This window comes from Numida meleagris, chromosome 11, assembly GCF_002078875.1.
Source record: "Numida meleagris isolate 19003 breed g44 Domestic line chromosome 11, NumMel1.0, whole genome shotgun sequence".
Classification (NCBI taxonomy): domain Eukaryota; kingdom Metazoa; phylum Chordata; class Aves; order Galliformes; family Numididae; genus Numida; species Numida meleagris.
In genome coordinates, this window is record NC_034419.1 from 7,168,390 (window position 1) to 7,190,489 (window position 22,100).

The 22,100-nt window shown below is 35.5% G+C and overlaps 1 protein-coding gene across 16 annotated transcripts in view; it reads left to right on the plus strand.

The window, feature by feature from the left end:
* CACNA2D3 (calcium voltage-gated channel auxiliary subunit alpha2delta 3) overlaps window positions 1-22,100 on the plus strand; it is a 422,632-nt gene that overhangs the window by 1,413 nt on the left and 399,119 nt on the right. The window lies entirely within an intron of this gene.

The window sequence follows — 22,100 nt, forward strand, 5'->3', positions numbered from 1 at the left end:
AGGAAAGCAGAGCAGTGCATCCTTTGGTCTAAGATCTATTTTTGTATTGCATACTAGTCCCTGATGACTCTATGCATTGCACTGCACTGTTTGGAGACTCCTTGATTAAAATGAGTTGGTTTTGGGGGTGCGTTTTTTTTTTTTTTTTGCTTTCAGTAGAAAGTAAACTCTGATGGGTTTTTTTTTTTACTTGAAGTCTAGGCTGAAGCCTAGATTGCCGGTATGTTGTCTGGTTGCTGCATTGTGATGATCATGTTTCTGTGTAGAAACAGCTGCTGCTTATGAAAAACATTAACTTCATTCAAAGAGCAGAATTAGGGCATATTTTATTATTTTTGCCCTATGCTGTATGTATGCAATTGACTGTATCGGGAAAAGAAGGCTGAACTGTTGTTTGTCATCTCTGCAGTTTTTACAATCCCATTATTCCCCAATCATCTCAACCCAGTGCTGGGATGTATTACATCATTACAGATAAAAGGAATGAATGTGGTTATCTTCTTGCTCAGCTGCACAGCTGGGTAATAAGCTAGTGAAGTATTGCGAAAACTTGAGAAATTGGCATAAGTCTACATAATTTGGGCAGAGGGGAATGAGAAAGCGGATTTGAGTATTAGGCATATATCAAAGGCTGCATCTAGTCTAATTTAAATATGCAACCAATAACAAAGTTTTGTATTGTAGACCACTCATTTTTACAGCGATTGCTGAAAAAAAGGCATCATGAAAGACTAAGAGAAATATGTTAAAGCTTTTAAGATTGTGATTTTCTGGCATTTATTGTGATCCTTAAAATGTGATGTGGAAATGGAAAAACATTGAGATGTTCTCTGACTACAGGGAGCAGTCATTCAACCCATATGTTAAATTTCTGCTTGTTTTAGATGTGATTTTTAGTTCTGAGTAACACTTGTTTGTTTTTGTTTGCTTATGAAGGAAATAGCTTCAGCTTGTAGCACTTATTTTGAAAGGCTTGTATACTTGTGAGATTATGTAATGGACAGTAAAGGTAGCAGTTCAAATAAACAGCTTCTACTGTCTGCATAAAACGAAGCAACTAACTTAATATTTAAAGGCGTGAGAGATCCTTAGTAGTATGTCTTTTCATTGTTGTATACCCAGGACTGTGAAACCAGTCCTTAACTATGCTGCAATACAGAGCTATTAAGAACATGAATACTTGAGGTCTTTCAATATGTTTCAAGGCCATTAAATGGCTTCTATTGAGGACATTTGGCAAACTTTAAATCTAAAAATGAGGACACTTAATATTTATTGTGTTTTCAGCTCACGTTCTTTAAAATCTTTGTGTAGTCTTATTTCTGTATGAACTCTTCAAGCTCATAATGCAGATAGACCTTTCAGTTTCAATTAGTATCTAATCTAGTATTATTAAAAGGCTTTAATTTTTTATTGGCCTCTAACAAGCAGGTACATTTATTTAACTTTGGAACTGCTTCATGTGCAGCTATTTTTGAGCTCAAATGGCTTTAAACATTTTTGTCTATCAGAAAAATATGGACTATGCTGTGTTTGGCAATGGTGTAAAAATCCACAAAGACTCAATATAAGATCCTTCATCATGCTTCTCTTCCTCATAGTAGATACACAGTAGATATAGGAGATACAGTTCATCATTTCTGTGATGTACTTTTCCCTTTGTACTATCAACATTTCTTCCTATAGGTTGTTATAAGTGTAGGTAATTGGAAGCTATTCATTTTACATTTTCATCAGCATTCTTTGTTTCACTGACAAAACCGTATTCCTTTTTTTTGAAGGTAGACAATGTATGTTTATTGCATGTTAATTTGTTTCTGTTTCTTGCATTTGTTATAGTATTTCATTACAGAATTAAAGGGGAAAGATGGAATGCAGATTTGAAGGTATTTTGAGCTGATTTGTTGCCTTATTGTATCCTCTACTCTTTTTTTCCTCTTTTCCTGTCTTCTCATTATCATAGTTTGAGGAAAACTCTGGTACCACTTAATTTCATTGAAAATTCCATTTGTCTGCCCTTTTAAACTTGCTATTTCTTACTGTTGGCCATGTTAGATGGGTCTGGATGACAGATGATTTTAGCATAAATCTTTCTGTATTGTTGCTAAACATATTTATTTTGTAAACTTCTCTGAATAAAAACATATCAAACTTGAAGATTCACAAGTATTTTCATCATGTGAAGTCAATGGCAGAAGTTGTCATAACAATTAACCAAAGTGATAGCACAGTAGTGCTCTAAATCCAAGCGTGGTGGTTGGTTTTTTTTCTTCCTCTGTCACTAGCCAGACATCAAGAATCCATGTGGTGTTTACTGTGAGCTGAGTGATCAGTATCAATGTCTTCTTAAAGGCAAGATTCCACTTGTAGAGGCAGCGTGACTTCTAATGTTAAGTGGATGAATCAATACTTTCTGATCATGAATTAAGCATCATTAGTAAATGAAGATATAAAAACGTGTATAATTACGTATTGGGCAGTATGGATTTATTAATTACCAACTGCTTTGCAGTGTCATTTAGTTTAATAAGAGCTTGATAAATGAAAAATTAATGTAAAGGCTATTTGATTCATTTTGTTAGGATATATGATGAGTGCTGCTTTCAAAGGAATGCGTGATAAACCAAGATCCTATTGGCACAGTCTTTTATCCAAATGCTTTACTCACTAAAATTCATGAGACCCTTCTTGAGTTTTCATTGAGAAAATGAAGCTATGTGAGATACTCAGTTAAATAAAATTCTGTCAGATTGTACCTGTGAATATCGATACAGATATTGCAAATCCTAAGTATTGCTGTGCTGTGAACATAAAATGACTAACCAGCATTTCAGTCCTATTGAGTTTTGAAATGCGTAAGAACATTTTCATCCCTATTCTCTTTTTAAAAAAGCAACATTGTTTATCTTAACTGAATGTTTTTATCATTTCATCCAATTATTATAATCTTATCTAAGTATGTCATTACGCCCTCTAACAGTATGTGAGATATATGACTTTTCCTGCAATTGGCTTTAGATTAAATACAGAGACTGTAAAAAGTTCAGAAAATAATCATAATAGCTGAGTAAATATTTCAGAAATGAAGCTGAGGTTTTTAAGCAAACTAACACTTTAAAATGTTGCATTTTAATGCTCTGTTACCTGCTTTCAGAGTGAAGGAAGGCCATTCTGTGTTCAAAACACCAAGCATAAGAAAACAGGACAATATTATTCTTAAGTTAGCTGACTTATGGTGGTTTTACTGTTGTCATGTAGATTTGGCAGCATACATGAAGCTGCTTGGTGCACGCTCTTCACCTAGCCAGCAAATACTTATGGGGCCTAAAATCTATTCAAATTTTAATTGTTTCTTAGGTTATGTGTAACACATTATGATAGAATTTTTTCTCCTTGTGCTTTGAAAAGGCATCTGCTTTATTTGAATTCTGACACGTCTTTAAACTTTTTTTTTAAACACTGATCATTTTTTAGTTTTAATGTTAGTACAGCCTGGTGGCAAAGCCAGGCTTTTTAAGTATAGGATGAAAGCAAGGGTTAGGTCCCAGGAATGTATTCATTTCACTCTATGATTATTCCTCCAAAATTCTATGCTTAGGGAATGCTATTGTTCGCGTTACAGCATTCACGATAATGATGTGTTTTCAGTTCTGTGCTATTGCAAAGTAATAATAGCAATAAAATGCTAGTAGAAAGCGGAGGTAATTTGCCTTCTGTTAATGTTAAAAATAATTGATATTTGTACAGTAAATCTCTAATATGAAAGAAGTCCAATTATTTGTATATGTGAGGTGGTTTATGCTTTTAGATTTCTCTTGGAGAAAACTATGCATACTCTGAGAAACTCTTGATTTGTTTTTGAACAGTAAATATTAATTTATGACTAACACAGGAATGCTTAATAACTCCATATAAACTTTTCTTGTGTGTTCTACCATTAAGGTTTCTTGCTGAAAACTAATTGTTTTTTTTAACACCATCACAGATTTTTCTTATGTAAGTTGCTTAACAGTGTCTTCAGTGTTATGTAATCACTTACAGCACTAATTTCAAGCAGTCTAAAGTCTGCACATGCCCACTCATTTCAGCAGTATCTTCACTGTATTAAGAGTTCTCAAATCCATTGTGCTTTCTCCAAGCAACTCTTTCCATCTGTATAGAATTCCTATTTTTAAAGGTTCAAAATTACATTTTGTCTTACCAGCTAGTGCTGTATCTTGTTTCTTACAACTATGGAAATGTCAGTACAGAACTAATAGAACAGGATGATTTAGATCAGTTTGCATTCAGCTGGCATATCTGATTCATGCGGTACAGTTATCTTTAGTTTTAAAATGTATAATGGAGACTTAAATTCTTACAGAAGTTTAGTACTATTATCTTGATATTAATTGCTTTTATTTTGCCTTATGTTGGTTCTAGTCTTTTTAGGTTGTTTTTTTTTTCTTTGCTCAAGACACTGCAATTACTGCTCCTTTCTTTGAAGGAAGGGTCAGTAGGATTGGGATGTGCACTTCAAATTGCAGATATGGACTGCCTTTTTGATTATTAATTTAACTTTTGCCAGCTGAACTATTAATTTTAATCCTGCCAAAAAGTGATAGAAGAAAAATTACCCCAAAAATGTATGTAAAAACACCAACACCAAAACCCACAACAACCTGTAAGACATGACTCTGATTTTAAACAAACCAAAACAACAAAACCCAGCCAGGCAAATTGAAAACTCTACATTATTGAAAACTCTATTTACAGTTAATTCATTACATTCATACTCTTGAACTTTGGATTATGCAAAATGTCTCTTATCACTGAATTAAAATCAAGCATTAAAAGATAAAAGAAATTTGCATCTTAAAACACTTAAATTCTGATGGTTAACACAATGCTATTTTGCAACTTGCAGGGATTGAACCATTTTCCTCTTCAATTTTTCCAGGTTGTGTAAATCATAGAGTTATTCTCCATGCCAAGCTAGTTGCTGAGTATTTTACAGTGTTTTTGCTAAATATCTCTAAAACACATTACAGTGTTTTAGATAAATATCTTAATTTTTCTTTTCTTCTTTTTCAAGAGGAAAAAATTTGCTACCATGTGGGGAAACCTGCTGGGTCCAATACCAATTTTCAGTTAGCACATTGATCTGTAGAGAAAAACATCATAGTACAATCTAACTTCCAATAACATGGTTACCTTTTCTCAATAAGTGAATTTCAGTTTTTCTCCTTTCTTGTGAAGAAGTCCTGCCTTTTCTGAAGGTGTTGGAGAATTTTCTTTTGCTTTTGAGTTAGAAGAGCATTTTGTATGAGCTTACTCTCACCTCTTGTTGGAATGTTTTGTCAGGAGAACTAATTTCTTGGTATGTTTTAAAGTAGACGAATGACAATCATCATTTTTTTATATTTCTTTTTAAATAAAAGCAAAGCCCTGTTTTAAGCTGTGGTGAATTCTTGCTCTTCTGCTACCAGTACTCAGTGTTTTGTAGAATTGTTTTGTCTTTCCAGGTTTTGCAAGCACAGCGTGATCCTCTTACTTGTACTGTTAAAGTAAATATTTTCTATTGCTGATGTATAACACAAATAGGAGATGATTTCTGTAAGTTTATGATACGTACCTTCCACTTCCAATCATGTTTTTTTTTTTAATATGGAAATTGAGTGGGCAATCCAACTGGAAAACATCAGGTCTTGAAAAGAGATGAATGCTAATTTCTGTACTTAATGCTTTTAAGGTTGTTTATTTTCCCATCCTGTATTGGAAAGTGCTTGCATTTCAAGGTTAAAAGTGCTGGTCTCCATGTAGATTATTTTGACAGAGAAGGTATACAGCCATGAGTTGAAGCTGCATTCTAATGGTGATTCACTTTTGAGCAACTGCTAATCAATACTCTATACTTTCAAATGTCATTACTATTCTGTAGGGAACAATTTTTTGTTGCTGATAATAAATGGTTACATGTTGTACAACACAAATTATATATTGGTAGGATGGACTGTTGTTTTTTTTTTAGGTTGATGTAGACCCTTCACTGAGAGGTCTTCATAAAATACTTTCTTATATTATTCTCATGAAATTCCCATTCTGCTTTTTCTTTGTACATTTTTTTTCCTAGCTGTGGACATTCTTGTGACCCTATTTAGCATCTTCCCAAAGGTTAAATACTTACTTTGTGAATGACAACACCTTTACAATCTTTGTAATTGATTTTTCAACTGTGCAATAAAGCTTTTTTAAAAATAACACTTAGAATTTGAGAGGGGTCTTGGGTGCCTTTCTAGAAGTGATAAATTCCAGGGACAGATTTCCTAAAATATCCCGCTTTCAGATTGTAAAGGACCAACAAAAGCACTGTCTGACTTTCTGGGGTGTGCTTGGCATATCTCAAACGCTTGCAGTGCAAGGCTATTTCCATGACAGCCAGCTGAAGGCTGATATCAGGAAGTATGATAAAGTATTATATCCTGCCCTCTCAAAGGGATAGTCCTCCTTGCAAGAGAGTTTTGGCTACAGACTTATCTTTGACAAACTTATTGGGAAGTCAGTTGTTCATGACCTTGGGATGGTGTACCTGCGAACTTAGATGGCATAAAGGGATACCTGAGAGAGACCCTGGGGGGGTCGTTATCTTTATCATCTTCGTCGTCTTGGTGGTCACTGTTACTATATACTGGTTTGAGACTATGACTTCCAGACAAGTGTGCTTACCCCACATCCCTTCGCCAGGGCTGTGGGATGACACCAGAACTCCACAAAACAGGCCTTGGAAATATACCCGTGATCAATCTCTTTCTTGCATGTTTTTCTGACTCTTGTTCTTTCTCCGTGTTTCTCAGTTTTCTTTTTGCTCTTTTTCTCTCATAAAATTATAAAGTAAGTGCAGGACCTATTTCGGCTTCCTTAAACCCATTTGTCTCATTCAGTTGCTAAGTCGTAAAGTTGTGAGGCTTATTTTGGTTCCTTAGAGTTGTGTAGTTTAGTCACATGGTTTAAGTTAGCTTCTAAGTATTAGAGTGCCAATATTTTGGGAATAATTGTGTGTCCATATTTCTGGGATAATTGTAATTTACAGATTCTCATTAAAATTGATGATTTATGTGTGGATTTCTGTATGTGTATATATATATATATATATATATTTACCTTAATCTAACTGGAGGTATTTATGAAACTTGTCACCCCTTTCCACTCCTTATGGACAAGACCTGACACAGATCTCATAGGACTTTACAAAGGTACTTATGTGACTTATAGCTCATGACTAGCACCTTGTTTCAGAGGACGATATTATGAGGCATGAAGAGAGAGATTAGTCAAGAGAGACAAAGATTTGTTCACATGGGACTTTACAAATGTTATAATCAGTGTATCAGACTTAAGCTGGGAATGAGTAGCAGGCAGTAGAATCCAGAGTACAGATCATCATAAGACCCTCTTGCATGAGAGTTGGCTTTTTGCGCTCTTTAGCTAGATCTTAGCTGTAGCTATAGAATCTCAGTTTTCTTCAACAAACTAGACTTGAATTTACCAAGGATAGCAATTGAAATTAAGAGAAAAATCTTTTGTCTAACTAGACAGAGGTAAAATAAGGTTATTTCGGTAGTGGTACTTTTTGAGAATGAAGAGAGAATAGATTCAAGTTTATAGAGAAATTAGTGCGAGATGCATACCTGTATGTGTAAACTGAAGGTCTTGGACAAAACATCCAGTGGGATATGTGTACACTTTAAATGAAAATAAAAAAATAAATCTTCAAAATAGGATTGCAGGTTGCAACAGAAGCAGGTTATTTACATAAAGGAGACAGCTACTGGCAAGGTAAGGATGTTTGGCATGTATTAGTCTACAAGTGCAGAAGGCACTTGAGAAGATAATTATTAATGTTTATCCTACAAACCAGATAGTGATCTTAGAGCACCCAAATTAGAAATGAAAAAGATGTATAAGCAAACTCTTCTTGAGCCCACTTAAAAACAAACAAGCAAACATGGTGACCTAATCTACTTCATAAATTGGGGATGTAGTATGATAAGTATGTGTATACAATTCAGTGTTATAACTGGGACATAACAGATGCAGACCTGATTGCTTAGGTGTTTTTTTTTTTTTTAAGCTAGCTTGACTGTATGTATGACTGATAGCAGTTTCTTTATCAAGGCTTTGTTCTTAGCTTATAAGAGGGGATGGAAATGATCTTTGAGCTTCTAATAGCCTCAAAAAGTTTTCCTTTGGAGTACTCAAAACATGGAGCTGGTAGATTTTCCTGAATTTTGTGCAGGTGGCAGTTTGCATTAACACTTATAGAATTTAAAAGTTGAGTAGATCACTGATTAATATTCCTCTGAATAAACTGATACTGAATTTAGTTCTTGGGGCTTGATGAGTCTGCAAAACTAGTTCTGGAAGAAAACAAAAAAACTCAACAAAACCACAAACCAGAAAACTCCTTCATCTTCCACTTTAAAGTATGAGAGCTATCTTCCTCTGTTCCACGATGGAACTCTGAATGTTTTTAATAATTTTTGGGGTCATGGAATAATTCATTCTGGATGAACAGTTTAGGAGGTAATTTAACCCAACTTTCTGCTCGAAGTAGGGCCAATGCTGAGTTGAGGGCAGATTTCTTGGGGATTTGAGTCCAATGTCCAGAATCTTCAAGGACAGAGGTGCCAAAACCTCTTGCTCCAAATTTTGACTCTTGGGATGAAAAGTTATTTGCTTCAATAGGAACATCTCATTTCAAGTCATTACTGCAGCCTGTCTCTTCTGTTGTACTATGAGTCCTCCCCATAACAGCTCCTTGCTACCCATCCCCTACCTTGAAGTGCTCCCACTGAATTGGTGTGCACAATCTTGATGAGTCTTCTCCATCCTTGTTCATAAAGGTCATTAATAAATATGTTAAAACCAGAGTTTCCAATATACATCCTCGAGGAGTTCTGCTTGCAAATGAGCTTTGGGATCACTGTGAATAAGCAGTACCTACTGAGCCTGACTAGTTTTTCCATCCATCTAGCAGTTCTTTCACAGACCATAGTTGCCATAATTTGAATACTAAGATGCTATGGGAGACATAAAAAGACATTCTGAAATAAGGAAAATGACATCCACAGTTCTTCACTCATTTGCAGATATATTCTTTTTGTTGTTGAAGGAAGTCAGGCTGGTTATGTGATTCTTAATCCTTCAACATTAATAGAAAAATTTACTCAAGCAGTTTTAAGCAACTCTATTAAGATACCCTTGTCTTGTTGCAAAAGCAGTTGCCTGTGTTTTGATCAAAGACCAAATAAATTCAATTTGAAATATACTCATTATTCTTTCTTATACCTTTTCCTCTTATATTGTCAGTCTGGGAGGTCTATATGCTTTACATTATCTATGGTATGTTGTACTATTGCCTTCCTTATTGTGAAGTACCCATAAAATGTAAGACCTAATAAAAATCACAAGAAATGCTGTGGACCTTAGCTGAAAGATTTTCAGCTATAGTAAATAAATGGAAAACTTGGTGATTGAAATTTCCATAAAAGTTTTTTGGTCATTGAAGAGCCATTGCCTTTATCTGTTCGAAAATAAATTTCATTTAGCAAAAATGAAGTGACAATTTTGTTTTCATGCAGCACATGTGCCATGTTTATGTTTCAGTTACTTTTAACAAGCTTTTCTAGAAATGAGACAGCTCAAAATAAATATCCTTTATATAAAAAAGGAACTTACATTGCCACCATTCTCTTCTCTCTGTTGGATCCGTACATGTTTCATCAACTCAAGATTTTGACTTTTGAATTAAATCTTTCCACATAGCAAAAAATAAGTGTTTGTCTGAAGTTGACTTTTTTAGTAGGCTTACAAGGGAATTCGCAATTGTATCACTTAGGATTTCAGTCTTATTTCACTTGATATTTGTTTATCCCAATAATTGTCAGGGCAGGCCTCTTAGGCCCCAGTCATAAGCCATATTGTACCATCTTTTAGATGTTTCATTGGATCTCATCTCACAATTTTCTTTTCAAACTCATTCTTTCAAAATACTTAATATTACAAGTTCAGAACTTAAACTAAACTCTCTTCTGTCTAATATTCAGGTGGACTTTCTTCCACAGATGCTCCTGTTCTCAGAATAGGAGTATGTAACTCTTCTCATGGTTATGAAACTTTGAGAGTAGTCTCAACTAAATTGATTGCAAGAATTGGAATACTTTTTTTATTTGTCATGGTAACACAGGCTCTTCCCTTGTAGGGCTAAACCAAATTCTAGCTCCTAGTTACCTCACTCTAGACATTTTATTTTACTATATTTATCAACCAGAGTACCTTAAATGAACTTAGTGTTGCACAGAAAACATTTTTCATCTGTTAGAAGGTTTTATGCCTCATATGTTTTCACTTTAGATTATGCTGCTGTAGCTGGCAAGGAGCTTCTTCATGCTCGTATACAAACAAGGATTTGACTTGCTTTCCTAAAAAGTAGGAGTTGAGCTATGCAGTGATAGTATTTCTAGCCTGCTAAATATAAGATACTGAAAATGTTATTTGGAAAGTATTGTAAAAAATTTGGTCAGAACAGCAGCATGTAAACTTCCTATTGTTCCTCTAGGTTGTATTTGAACACTTGTTTATTCAGTAAACTCCCAAGAGTTTATCAAGCTAAGCTGCTAATTTTCAAGACACAAGAAAAGGGTTTATGTACTATGGGTATTAAAGTTTGATGTGTTGGGAACACATCATTGGTCACAAAACCAGATAATTATCTTCTAAAGTGACAAAGCTTCAAAGATGAAAAGCAGGAATATTCAAACTTCAGCTTTACAGCTTTACCTTGAAGCAAAATGACTATCATTTTATGACAGCTGTGCCAAATCTGACTGCTGAGCTGTTTGTACATGATGCTATCGTATTACATTAATAGAAATTTTCACTGATAATGAAAACTGTAGGAGGCTAAGAGTAAAGCTTTATGTTATGACTTGCAGCCATTGACTATCTGCATCCAACAGATTTATTACCCCCTACGCACATTGTGCCTTTTACTATATCTTCTGCAGTTTCTTCAGTGAAGTACAACAGAGAGATGATATTATAGATGGCACTGTACAAGAAGTCTGAGTACTCACTTCACGTTTCAGACATCCCCCCATCATTACAAACTGCAGCACGATTTCACAGTACAAACAGAGATGAGATCTGACATTCCTCTGGAACTTATCGTGCAAAAATACTAAGCAAAAAAATAAAAAAATAAAAAAGGATTTCTGTTGGCCGCCTAAGTTTTAAATTTCCTGTTAAAGTAGAAGGCTGAGATTTCAGTTAGATCTGTCTTTTTATCCTAGGTCTATGATAACTTCCTTGATGGTCTGCTCAGGCAGTGAGGTGATCAAGCATGGCATTAAAATATACCTACAATGTCATATATACAAAGTTCAAAACTTGTAGTAGTAGCATGGTTTTTTTCTAAAATGCCGGAGGCCTTATACTGAAAGTTGTATCTGTGAGCAAGATTTTCCACAAATCACTACCCCCTACCTGGTGGCATCTTTGCGAAATTTTCCTGTTAAATGGACCTAGCAACACTGTCCTTTGCCTTACGTTTCTAAATGTTAAAGGTCCTTGGATTGGGAGTGAAGCGTTTATTGTATGGGGAAATTAAGGTGGTAAAAAGGGCACTGTGGAAGTAAGGGAGTGTGCACAGAATTGGTCACTGCTGAGAACTATTAAATGTTAACATGAAAGCAGACTTTAAATAAATATACTTTCACTGCTCAAAATATGCATGACCTTGTGTAATGGCCATAAATAACTACAAAATGAACAAACCCCACTCTTCTGCTGTTGATATTTAGTATCTGTAGTTGACAAATTTCCCTGTGGCATTGAGCTGGCAAGTGAAACAGAACCCTTACTTGTCAGAAAATTTGTTCTTCCTATGCTTTCAATACCCAGTGATATGCTGTGCTGATAACAGAAACTAATTTTCAGTTCTGCAGTGTTTTCTTCTTTCTGTTATTCTGTTTTATTCACTCTGGTATTTACTTCTAGTTTTTCCCATAACTACAGTTTTGCGCTTTTTTTCACTAGAGCCTTCAGACTAACCTTTCCTAGTTTTCTTTCAAGTAAGATCCAGCATTTAAGACTTTAATGAGAACCAAATTCATAAATGCCAAAACATTTAAGTTGTGAACCAGAAAACTTTATTTATCCATTTATGGCTATCTTATTATTTGGGTAATATTGATCACAGAAATGTATTTTCTCTCTGTGCTTTCTCACTCTGTCCTTTTCTATGTTCCCACTTGTTTATAGCCTTTGATTTTTCCTCTGGAGTTTTTTAACCATTAATATATTTCAGTGACTTGAGTAGGTGTAATCATAATACTGTAGTAAGGATCTGGCCAGCTGGAGGAAAAATGCAGAAATAGAATGAATAATGGCTTAATAACACTTCAAAACAAAACGGTGGGTGAAGGTTGTGTAAATACAGGTATTGTCCTAAAAATGATCTTTTTATTGAATTAATGCTTTACTTACAGAAGTGAAGATACTTTAGCATCTACCATTGTACATTACATACTAGGAATATTGCTGGAAGGAGGAGGCAGTTGTTTCTCCATTAACAGCTAGTACACTTAGTTGTGCCCTAGATAGCTTGCTGAGAAAGAAGGAAAAGAAACAAGATTCCCTCCAAAATTAAGTGGAAGTTTTTTTGTTGTAGCACAAGTGGGTTTACTGCACTTTTCTGATTGGACAAATTGCAGGGAGTAGTCACTGTCAGGAAGCTAAAGCAGTCTGTGTAAAACAACTAAGGGTGACAACAGGAACATGAACAAAAACAGAATGCATTTGAGGGGGCAAAGGAGCAGAAGAGTATTTTGCTCTTCAGTGCAATTGGAGGATACGTTTGTGTGAAATTCAGTTAATGTCTTTGTTCTGGTGGCTAGTGGTTATTTTTGACAAATATGTTAAATGAACAATTTTCATATTAAAAAACATTTAAGCCATAGTCAAAAAGTTGTGTTTATTACTTTTTTAAATATGTGAATGCCATGTGATTTCAAAACTTTTGCCAAGACCTAAAATGAAGAGGAAATTATGTGCTAAGAAATGTAAATTTCAATTTAGGATAGGCATCTGAAATTAAAACTGAATGCTGCTAAGTAAAGTCTTAGACCTACTTTTTTTAATTTAGCTTCCTGGGTACTTGAAATTGGAATGCTTTCGTTTTTTTTTTTTTAAATGCTTGACTTGGGGTTTTGTCTGCTGAAGTTAATACCTGTATAGCTCCAGCGTAATAGGAGTTTAAGTGCATTCAAAATTTGGCACTAATCCTGCCTGGTCCACATTAAGCATGTTATTAATACAAATATATGTTTGTTGAATAGAATTTTCTTAGTATTACAAGATGTCTGGGGAATTTCATGTGAACAAGCGCTGTAGAAAAATGTCACTATAGGTCTCATTCCCACATACACTTATGTGTTGGAATAATTCAAATGGCATTCTGTAGAATTATGTATGGCCGTACTTCTGTGATTGTGCTCTGTCTTGGGTTATAAATGCACAGGAGTCATATAACTGAAAACTGTAATTATTCTGAGTACAATTTCTCAGACAAAAGCACTTCATAAAGAAATTAAATGACTTACTAATGTGTATTGATGAATGATTCATTGGTTGACTGAACAGGTCAATTTTCTGTACCATCCCATATAGTAGTAGTCCAGTCAAAAACAGACTTTAAAACTTGAGTGAAAACAAAATGAATACAGGATTAATGCTGTTATTTCAATTTCATTCAAGAGTAAAGTAATTATCAGAAAATTTAAGTTCGCATTAGTTCAGGAGCAATTGAGAAAAAGGCAGATGTTTGTTACTATGAGTGGCACTTCTACAGTAGTTTTGCCATTAGGCCATTTTTGGTAAAAGCATGAGTTCTTTTAGTGAAAGGTACTGGCATAAAGTACCGAGTAGCACAAATATCGTAAAGAAATAAAGATGATACTGCATTGACCATCGAGTGCTATCGTGACTGCTGTTGTAGAGAAGGGAATTGAAAGGAATTTCTGCTGCACTGGCAGCTACCTATGGTCCATTCAAGTAGGTCTGTATCTATTATGATTGTATTTTTTTCTTGCAAGCTTTGAAAACAGTTCTTAGAATGCTGACTATTGTATAAATCCCAAAATGATTTCTTTTATATTCACAACAGTCTTATATAGTAATTAGACAGCTATCTGTAATGAGACTGTCTTCTGTTGGAGAAGAGATGTGGAGTGTTTGAGGGTACAGTGTTCTTCAGACTGGAAAATGTTATGGTTTCAATATAAAGAGTAATTATAAATCTTTTTGATGGCTTCATATTAACTCAAGATTTAATTTTCTTTAACTGCAAAAGTGTATGTTCTTCGCCAGCTTTTACTTCTTGGTGGGTAGGAGGTTAGAATTCAAAGATTGCTTTTGTTTCCTTGCTTAATTGCCTAAAAAGAAAAGTAACTGTAATAGAATCACATTTCTTGTAGGTGAACAGTAAAATAAAATTGTCACCTAGTGATTTCAGCATTCAGCCTTCCTGGTTCTTCTCTTTATTCCCTTCCAAAGGAGCTTGAAATCACTTTGCAGCACTAGCTCTTCTCCTTCATTATGACATGTATGAATAATTGCTTTTTTCCTTTCTAGTATGAGTGGCTTGATATACAGCACATCTTCTAGTTTGTGTTCATTGTTTTCTTCTCCTTTCCGATACCTTTTCATCTCCTTCTCCATCCTCTGTCCTGACTTCAGATTTCTGATATTGCAATAATTAACTTTCTCAGAGTGCAACTCTTCTTAATTCCATTTTCACATTTACTCTTATGTTTTAACTTGTGCATGTGTGTATATGTTATGTATTGTAAAGATATACTAATATGTTCTGTTCTACTGGAACAGTCTCCGTTCTTGAACATGTTCCAGCAGTTATATTTTTTTATATTTAAGTTATATATTTTAACCTTGATGTACTCGGATCTCTGTATCTCCAGAATTCATCTTTTGCCTCTCCCATGCCTGTTGCTTTTGACTAGATTAACTCTACAACTTCTTAGTTGTAGAATGCCATCTCCTCTTACAAGTGTAAATGATTCTCTATATGTTCATAGCGATTTCTTTCATACTACCACTCTAAATTCATTCTATAATCTTTGCTATGCCACTGATATTTCCAGAGAAAGGAAATACTGAGAGATGTATTTTCATGTTTTACTATTTACTGTTCTGTAAATTTTCTAAAGCCAAAAGACTTGCTCAGGATATGGGGTGATGTGGGAGGGTAGGATGAGAAGAAACACGAATAAAAAGGAAAACTGAAAACAGTTTGACAGATATTCTCAAGAGAGAAAATGTTCCCCAAATTTACCAAGGGGTTTTACTCCTTCCTCTCACTGTCAGCTTCTTAGTAGTAGCCTTTTAAATTTCATGATGAGGAAATGGCACTTGTCAGATCCATGTTCTGTCAATGCGGCACTGGAACTGCTGGGTGAGCTTGAGCAAATGGCTTTTGTTCTTCAGGCATGCTGTGTAGCAGTAGTAGCATCTGTGGGCAGTCCAGCTCAGTTGTTGTACAAACAGCTCTCTGCACCTACTGCACAACTGTGAAGGTGTTATCCAAACTTTGTTCTTTCTTTTGTGCCTGCAGCTCTATTACCAGAGAGACTGCAGACTGTCACCTGTTGCCAGATTTCTGAACTGTGATATGATTCTGGCTTTAGATAAGGATTACAGGATACACTTGCTTTTATAACCCGGGTAGCCAAGTTATTACAGAAAAAAACAGAGAGAAAATAACTGTAGAGACTTAACTATCCTTCCATTAGAAATGCAAAAATTGCTCTGCCTGTAAAGGGATAAAAGCACCCAAGGAAGGTGTTGCACTGTAGGTCAAGTTCATACAGGCATGGAAGTATGTCCCTTATTCTGGCCTTTCTGAACTGTAGAGAAAGGGGGAAGAAAGAATTGCCCTGCTGTGCTTAACTACGAATTAATGGTAGTCTATTATAAAACGTAGAAGGGGGAAAAAGGCAGTAGGTGAAATTGGATACTGTGGGTCATTGTGCAAGACAAGACAAGTCTATTGTAGTCTGACCTTCACAGAGCAGAATTGATTGATTTTTATTTTAAGTTCTCTTCTGGATCCTTTGATCTTTCAAAAAAAAAAAAAATCTTTTGCATATTAAAAAAAATCGCTATTAACTCTCTTACCGAAGTGGTGTTATATACTTTTTAAAATAAAAAAAAAATATATAGGCCATCACGGAGTTAAGCTATTTTGAAAAACTGTTCTCCATACCTCTGGAAAACTTAATTTTTTTTTTTCTTGACATTTAAATTTTATAATGTTTTGCAGCACAGATAGCTGTCATACAGTAAGCATTCAAGGTATTCAAATAGACTGAATTCTAATGTAGTTTCTTTTAATCAACAGTACAGGTATGTTGCCTTTCTCTTAAAAGAAAGCTTTTGAATCCTTTATTTAGAACTCTGTCTATTCTTTAGCTCATTCAAGATGTTCCATTTGGGAGATAAGGTTAATTTCTTTTAATATGTATTGTTTTAAACTAGCATTTATGTTTAATACTAATGTTTTTGTTTTGTTTTTAACAAGTTTTGTTAAACAATTGGAAATAATAGCAATTAGACACCTAGACCAAGAACATCAAGCACCTTGTACTACAATAAATTTCTTAGTAGTGCTTAGCTTCTGTTCTAGGGAACTGCCTCACCAGGAGCTGCAACTGTATGGCATGTTAGGAGTAAATAGGACTGAAAATACTGCTCCTCCTCAGGAGTGCACTTTGGTAGAGTGTAGGTAGGCAGTGTTCTCATTTTTTTTGGTACGTTTCAAACAAAAAATCAGACTGAAAGAGAAAACTCAAAAGTAAATCAGACTTGGGCAATTATTGCCTTGCTGAGGTTTGAGGTATAGCTGACCCCAGAGGGAAAATGCTAGAAAAGACTTTTCAGGTTATAAGAATGGAAATGTAGCCAGCTGTATTTCTCCATAAGTCTATTTGGGATACTTCTGAATATACTTTTTGCCCCAAATGCTGTTGAATCTGAATGTACATATATGCTCAAAGGAAGAGATTTTATTTTATTAAAATTTTAATCAAAGGCTGATTGTTAGTGACTAATTACATGTTTCTGATATATTCTGCCCATTATCTGTCCTACATATAGATGGCAAATTTTAAAGACCACTGTCTGGGTGTTCACTCCTTCATCTTTCCTGTGCACCAGTTTTTTTTGTTTGTTTGTTTCAATCTCACCTTTACATTATTTACACCTCTGTAAGAGGGGCCTCTTCTAAGGTTTCATTACCAAAATATCTTGAAGAGAAATGACAACACCAAGAATAGGTTAAAAAACTCGCAATACTTTTAGCCTTCCTAAATTTTTGTCCTGGACAGGTGAAAACCAACAAAAAATGTAAGTTTCAGAGAAACCAAATGATGATAAAATTCTTTACTAATATATGGCTTAAGAAATTTACAGATCTGTTGCTGCTGCAGACAAATCATGGTTGTGTTTTTTTTTTTTTTTTTCCCCATAGATCTGCCATCCACTCAATTTTACTTGTCATTATCAACCTTTGTAGTGGTATCTGAAAGAAAAAGTACTGGATTTTGTTTGAAATACCTTTTTATTTGTCCAGTTGATTTCCTCTCATTACTTGTTTCTATTAGGAATTTGAGGCTTTGACAACGTTGTGGAGAATTTTCTGTAGCAATAGATATCTGTCTAGGCATGGTTCTTTTTTCCTTCTTTTTTTCACCTTGTAATGAGTTGTCTGTTTGTTAATAAGCTGCTAATACTAGGAAGTAAAGTGTGACAGTGCCAGAAAGTGTTAATTCATGCTGGGAATCTTAGTTGCACTGACTGCGGTTAAGACCGAGAGTCCCTACAGTGAGTCCTCGGTGTCTGACTCAGGCTAGTCCACACTTGGTCTATGAGCAGATTCTTAATTAAACATCATCAGTTTTAAGCTCATGTACATGGAATGAAAATGATGATAAAAATTTTAACCCTCCTCCTGTCTGGATAAGCCGCTAGAAAAGTTCCTGCTTCCAGATTTTGCTGTTCTGTGTGTACCGAGCCTTTCCCACCTCGGGAGAGTAATAAGCAGTGATAGTTACAAACAACACTTGTGAACATGCAAAAGATCCTTACATGCAATCTGATTGACTTTTTGTTTTCTAATACTTTTAATCTATTTTTATCACCCAGGCTAACTTACCTGGCTCCTATGAATGGGCTGCAAATTTTCAAGCATGCGCTTCCATCTTTCAGGATGTTCTTAACCAGTGCCGTGTACAAGGCAGTCTTTCTAGATAACACATCTTGTCCTACTTTCAAAAACCACCCCCTCAGTGTTTCTGCAGTTTCCTGAGCATTTCCTGTGCTTTTTCTATCTTTTTCTTTTCTTTTTTTTCCCCTTCTTTTTAGTTCTGGCTAGTGGCTCTGAAATTTGGCAATTTCCATCTTCAGTACAAGTCAAAATACCTACAGACTTTTTCAGCCTGCTTTGACTCCACTAGGCTAACAGCCTGTCTTTCTTCTCAAATAAGGTATAGACTCAGTGACAGCCTTATAACAGGCAGCCCAAAGAGTGGCTGTGAGAGCAGCATGGCCTGCGATCTGTTCACTTTCCATTTGTGTGACTACATTGGAAAGCAGCCTGCCTGCACCCTGCCAGTTCAAAAATCCTGGGCAGCACATGAAGGCACTGAGCCGTACTGTACACGGAGCTGCCAGCCGTGCTCAGGTGGGGGATGTCTTCTGTGGCCCAGAGGTGTTCTCAGCCGTATCTTTAGGCTGTCTGTCCACAAATCTAGTCTGAGAACTTCTCACCACACAGGACATGCACAGTGACCTTCCGCCATCATCAACTTCAGTATGAATGAGTGCATGCTTGCTGTTCTGCTTGTCCTAATGTTCCCTGATAAACTGTTGCCTGTGCTTTATCTCATTTTTTTCCCCTCTAAGCCCTGATGCTATTTCAACCACTGAAGAATCTGATGACTTTGTAGAATGCAAACCAAACCTGCCATACAGCTTAATTATCTTATCCCATTTGTCCCTTTTGTTTGGTCTCTGTTTCACAGCTGAAATGCTCATACTCAAACGTAACCTGCATGGCTATCAGGTCATGATAATTCACATAATAAACCCAGTGCTTTTTCAACATGGTGAAAAAAACACAACTCCAACCTGTAAGAATTTATTACTACTATTTATTTTAACAATTTATTTTTTATTTCATTTTTTTTTAGGAACAATCAGACTAATATTTAGATTTTCCTTACGGCCCAGTTCCAATTTATATCATTTCATGTGTGATGGGCACTATTTCAGCAAGTCAAGTTTATTTTCTGTCACAAGGGTATTTTGAGTAAATGTTACCTTTTATGCTGCTGCAGCAGACAAAAAGTGCACTGGATCTATAATAAGCTTTTATTAGCTTGACCTGTTTAGTATTTTTTTGTTGTTGTTTTGGGGCAAATTTCTGTAATGTCATTTTAGCACTGTGAAAATGATGAAGTAATTACACAGCTCTTTAAGGCATTGTATTTTGAAGTTTCATGTTTGATGCGAGGCTTTCTTCTGAGCTTTTAAAAAAAAAAGACATTTCTTAAGTGTCTTGATTCTTTTTTTTTCTATCTTATGTGGAACTTTGTTCTTGCATCTTGCATTTACTGTTCTTTGTCACAGGATGGCAGCATGAGTAAGACGCTAAGAAGGTATAGTGATGAGGCCTTGTTTTCATGTTTTAAAGACTTGTACAGGGTTCACATGTTGCTCTTCAAGGTGAGGTATCAGATGTATGTAGGTTGCTCTAAAAAGAATGCCTCCTACTTATTTCCATGGAAACTACAACAATGACAAAGAGCAAAATAACACTCTTTGATAGAGCAAATTCTCAGCTATAAAGCACTATTTTTCAGCATAGCCACCACCATTAGCTGTGTGTTTTCGCTAGCCATGAACGAGCTTGTATGCCATGCTCGTAAAAATCTGCACCAGTGGAAGTGACCCACTGTTGCCCCTGCTGAAATGCACCACTCACATAAAAACGTACCTGACCCAAATGCCTTGTTCTTTAAACTTTACAGACGTTTGCAGGCCAGATCTGTTCTGAAATATGTGATTTGATCACTGCCTTAACCAGATTTTGCAGAAAAACTCTTGCAAAATATTAGTTTGTGCAGGACAGCTGCTTCTACAAGCTATGCCCACGTCAGGTCCAGTGTTGTATCTCAAAAACATATTTCTGAAAAAATACACGTGAATCTGTAAATCTACTCAGGCAAAAAAAAAAAAAAAAAAAAAAAAAAAAAAGGGACCTGATTTTCCAGTGAAGCAGCTCTTAAACATGTATGCATGTTTTCAGGTTCATATAAAGACACAGATCAAATTTTCTTGCCATTGCCGTAATCCTTGAAACTGTTGGCTTAAAAACATTTGATATGAATAGAAGGAAGCCTTCTTTCCCTTTATGACTTAGCACTATCTTTTTATTGTTGTTACTTAAATCTAAACTCTTCAAACTTAATAGCTTTAATTTTCCTCTGAATTATATTCCCTGCTGTTTTTGTGTCCTGCTTGACTGTTATATTTAGGAGTTTCCTAAGTGGAAATTCAGACTCTCAACACTTGTACCAACGCAGAGATACGAAGAAAAACATTTTCCTCCCGGAAACTGTCTGGATGGCAGACTGAATTTTTCTCCCTAAATCCATAGAAGAATTCAATAGAAAGATCCTAGGATGTGTCATTTTGTCACAGTGCTATGCCTTGCAGAGGACCCAGACTGGGTACAAAGAGCAGTCTGGGTTCACCTGTGCTTTTAGAAATCAATTTGTCTGAAATAAGTGTTTGCTTTCATAGCTATGTGATTTCTAGAACAGCTATGGCAGTTGTCTATTAACAAATGATAGTTTTCAGTGTTGTGTCCACCAGTATGACAAAAGGACTTGTCTTCCTGTGAAATGTCTTTTCCTTTCCCATGATGTTTTTAACCAGAGATGAATGAAGCAATTTGTGTCGGGTAGAAAAGAATCTGCTCAGAATTTTTGAAGGGAGATAATACAAGAAAAAGTTAAGCAAGATTTTGGTATGTGATATGCAGAGTCGACTCAGCTTATGTAGTTTCTAGTACTTATTTATTTATGCATGCAGAATAACTGATTTTGCAGATAAATATTAGCAGCAGAAGAATGATATTGCTGTGCAATAGGTGACAATCTCTATTTTTTTTGCTTTTTTTTCCAGAGGAATAATGATTATAATTACAGGATATTTGCAATCGAGAGGGAGGAACTGATGAGGAGATGTTAGACTTCTCACGAGTTTTGGGTAATACATGTGCTAATACATCATTCAGCGTGATTCTGGCTATGTGATCTTTCATCCCTTCCAGACTTCTTTCATATCAGGTCTTCATTTGCCCCTGCAGACAGTTCTGCTGTAAAACACTTAGAGTAATATCTCACATAAAGCTAAATCAACCACAAAGCTGACAATGTCTTTGATCGGTTCTGTGATGTTTATTAGTCACTTTCCTTTTGTGAATTTCTGTGTCCCCTTGAAAGCATAAAAGAATTCTATGGTAAAATCTAATCTTGCATCCAACCGTGACATCACTTGTGCTGAAGAGGGATAGGGCTGTGCATTACCCCTCCAAGTGCCATCGGTGCTGGTTCTGAGTCTATGGGGGAGTTCAGCAAAAAGCAGCATGGCGCTCTTCTGCTGCTGCCAGGGATCTAAGAAAACTTGCTCAGTAGTGCTCCCAGCTGTCAGTAATTTTTAGAGGCTTTAACTATATTGCTCACTATGCAGATTTACAGTTACAAACTTTGTCCATTTTATTTTGTGAGTGGTTCATGTCCCTCCTATTCATTTTCTGTGTATTGAGTGTTATTTCAGCTCTAATTTGTTTGACGTTCTTGCTAGTAGTATATTTGTATTCACAGAAAAACATGTGAACAATTTCATCTATTGATGCTGTACAATGCTCCTATTAGATATACAAGTAGCATTTGAATATATCCCCCAACCATTGTTAGGCCTCT